A 3971-nucleotide genomic window follows, 5' to 3' on the forward strand; every position below is an offset into this window, starting at 1 on the left:
CAGATGAGAGAAAGGTTAGCGCAGTGGGTTTCAAACTTGAGCATGCATGAGGAACACCTGGAGGGCTTTTTAAAAATCTGGATTGCTGAATCCTAAGCCCCACAGTTTCTCATTCAATTGGTTTGACTTGAGACCCCAAAACTTACTTTCTAACAAGTTCCCAAAGGTAATGATGCTGTTGCTGGTTTGGGAGCCACTGGTTTAGACCTGGTTAAGGCTGGGGAGGACCAGGACCTGGGATTGCTTTGCTCAGAGAAGAGGAAACTTCAATAAGACATGATAGTTGTTTTGAATTATTTGTAGGAATGATATGTATAAAAATAGGTTAAGTTTATTCTTTGTAGTCTGAAAAGTAGGATGTAGATTATTTGGAAGAAGGAGGGAGACAGAGTGTAGAAACATAAATAACTTTTAGTCTTAGAGCCGATTTAAAACGAGATAGCTACCTCAGAAGGAACGAATTCTACCAGAGACATTGAAGTGTAGCACTGATGAGGACTCATTGGGGATGCTACGTGGACAGAAGAGGCAGAGAAAGCCCATCTACAGATACTAGGGCAATAGAGGGGAGTGGAGGCAGAGAGGAAAAATTGCCCAAATTGCCAGTAACTTCTCGTTTTTTGATTCTAGTCTTTCTTGAAGCCCAGGCGTTTTTGCCTTTGAGTCCTGTGGAGTCATTTCTGTAACCCTAAAAAAATTCTCTATTTCTGTTTAAGCTAATTTCTTGTTCTCATTTTCTAACAAGGAATGTAGTAATGAGAATGTCTGTTGGAATTAGAAACATGGAGCTCATTGGTCGTATTTGCCAGTGTAATTTCAGGGCTGCTTTTGGAGTACACATTAAATTATGGTGAAGAGTAAATGAGAGGTAAAGAGGTAGAGGAATCAAGAGTGGTCTAGAAAGTGCGGCTCAAAGCAAGAGGGAATTTTGGAGTCCAAATATTTTTTTTTTCAAAGATAAGAATGACTAGAGCAACTGTATACTTTGAGGGAAAACAGACAATTGAATGGGAGAGAGAGAGCAGGTAATAATCGGAGTAATTTGAGGTAGAAATAAAACAGAATGAGATTAAAACCCAAAGAAAGAAGTTAGTTTTGAACTAGAGGAGGAACATCTCATCTTCTGAGGAGACAAAGCAAGAAAGGAAGCTTGGCCTTAAATGAAGGTAGTGGTGAGACAGGGGGCAAGAAGTTGAAATTCACATGAAGCGTGAAGTGAGATAATTTCCTGAGGGAGGGCTGGGATTGCGGAGGGGAGAGTAGGAAGCTTAAGGAGACAATGAAGTTTGAAGCATCACTTCAAGAAGTAGAAAAGGGATTTGACCAAAGACAGAAGAAGGGGTTATGGAGCAGGAAGGGGAGCCCAGATAAGACCCTTGAGTTAGAGTGATAGCAATTGGAAAATTGTGTGATATTTGCCAGTGTGATCAGAAGCTCAGGGAAAGTCTAGATGTGGAGACAAACTCCAGGGAGTGTGAAGGGAAGACAGCGATGCAAGGAAGTTGAGAGAACTGTTTTTTTTAAAAGTTATTTGATGGAGGCCAGGCATGGTGGCTCATGCCTGTAATCCCAACACTTTGGGAGGCTGAGGTGGACAGATTACTTGATGCCAGGAGTTCGAGACCAGCCTCGCCAACATGGCAAAACCCCCTTCTCTACTAACAATGTATACATTAGCCAGGTGTGGTGGTGCACGCCTGTAGTTCCAGGTACTTGGGAGGCTGAGGGTCCATGGGGAATATCTTTACCAACCTCTTTAAGGGTGTTTTTGGCAGAAAAGAAATGCTTGTCCTCATGGTGGGCCTGGATGCTGCAGGCAAGATGATGATTCTGTATAAGCTGACGCTGGGTGAGATTGTGACCACCACTCCCATCACAGGCTTCAATGCAGACCCATGGAGTCTAAGAACATCAGCTTCACTGTGTGGTACACGGCAGGCCAGCACAAGATCTGGCCTCTGTGGTGCCACTACTTCCAGAACACACAAGGCCTGATCTTTATGGAGGACAGTAGTGACAGAGAGCACATGAACAAGGTCCATGAGGAGCTCATGAGGATGTTGGCTCAGGATGAGCTCTGGAATGCGGTCCCCCTGGTGTTCACTAACAAGTAGGCCCTCCTCAACACCATGAACACCACTGAGATCACAGGCAAGCTGGGGCTGCATTCCCTGCTCCACAGGAACTGGTACATTCAGGCCACCTGTGGCGCCCGTGGTGACCAGCTCCATGAAGGACTGGACTGGCTGTCCAGTCAGCTCCAGAACTAGAAGTGAATGTGACACCCTTCTCCATCTCCCTCCTCCTCTTAAAATGTCTGCTTTACTCCCATGTGGCAAACAACTCTGTGCTATGAGTGCCAGAAACTGCCTTTGTGGTTTGGTTTATTGTGTGCATTGCACTGTGCTGTAAATGTGGCAGATGAAGCCTGTGGCCAGGCGTTTCATTCAACGTAAATAGATTTTGTTTCCGACAAGACAGTTTCTGGCAGTCATGTGCAAGATTACTCAGTGTTTTTTTTTTGTTTTTGTTTTTTATTGTAAAGAGTAAAATCAACGCAGTGCTGGTCAGTGCTGAGAGGGGATGTAGGCCCATGGACACCTGGCCTCTGGGAGTCACTGTGTTGGGATTACTGGATGCACCCCTGGTTTTAGAGCTGTGTTGAGATCCATTTTTGTAGTTGGTTTTAAGCCTGAACTCAGCCATTTTTAAAATCGTTAAAAATCTAACTTGAGAACACTTGAACACACAGAAGGGAGACCCTGCCCAGTGTGGGTTTGCAGTTATGGCCTGGATGCTAGCCACCAGCTTGGCTGTTCCCCTCAGGAATGTGAGGTGGTGGCATGTCAGACCGCATCAATTCTGCATGATTGCAATAGAGATCCCTGTGACTCACCTGTCCTTGGGTCACTTTGCATCCCATAGCCTTGTGCTTGTCCCTGTGCTTCCATGGCTCCTAAGGGCTGGGCTAGGAGCCCATTGCCAGCCCACTCTCCGCTAGGCTGCTCAGCTGCCCATCCACCTGCCCACAGCAAGCTCAGGAGACACAGGCCCCACTTGTCCCTTGGTAAGCATGTGACCAGAGTGGGCTCATTGCCCCCAGCACTGACACTCTCTCAGACATATCGGTGGGATGTCTTTGGCCTCACCAGCAGGAGTGTGCGCGAGCCAGGCAGGCCATGCTTCTAAACCTGCAGACCCTTGGAAGTACCCTATCTCCGTGTATGACATAGCTTTCTCTCCCTTAGCTTGCAAGAGTCCAATTTGCTATCCAAAAAAGACGACCTCTACTTTTTCTTTTGTATTTTGATAAACACTGCAGAAGCTGGAGCTGTTCAATTATCTTGGGTAAAACCTCATCCTTGGTCTGTTTGATGTCAGGGAACCTTACTTGTTTCAATACACAATTAATAAAAGAAAATAAAAATAATCGCTCTTCAAAATAGTTTTCTTCTCTGTCATAGCAGATACACTGAAGCTGCAATTATGACATAGTTACCCTTTGCAAAATTGCTTATAAACTTACTTTCTCCTCATTGAAATGAATGGGAGTCTTCATGGCTGAGTGTGCTGTCAGTGTAGTTTCTGAACAGCTGCTAGAAGCAGACTGGACATCTTGGACCCACTCAGGACACCAGATGCCCTGCATTAGGGGACTCCTTAGGACTGTTTAAAGCATGGAATTGAGAGGAAGTTTTAACTCAACAGCAGAGGAAGTTTTAGTGTGGTCAAAGAGGCCACTAAAAATACTTTGTATGTACTAGTTTCCTGTGGCTTCTGTGACAAATTACTACAAATGCAGGAGCTTAAAACAACACAAGATTTATTCTTTTAAAGTTTTGGAGGCCAAAAGTCGAAAACCAAGGTATTTTCAGGACTGTGCTCCTTCTGCAGGCGTCAGGGCAGAATCTATTTCCTTCCCTATTTCAGTTTCTAGAGGTCACCTGCATTGTTTGAGTATGGCCTCTTCC

The 3971-nt window shown here is 45.0% G+C and overlaps 1 pseudogene; it reads left to right on the top strand.

Annotated features, from left to right (window-relative positions):
* Positions 1–1731: 1731 nt before the first annotated feature.
* Positions 1732–2270, top strand: LOC112635079 (annotated as a pseudogene).
* The last annotated feature ends 1701 nt before the right edge of the window (positions 2271–3971 follow it).

Source organism: Theropithecus gelada, chromosome 11 (genome assembly GCF_003255815.1).
Source record: "Theropithecus gelada isolate Dixy chromosome 11, Tgel_1.0, whole genome shotgun sequence".
NCBI classification, from domain to species: Eukaryota; Metazoa; Chordata; class Mammalia; order Primates; family Cercopithecidae; genus Theropithecus; species Theropithecus gelada.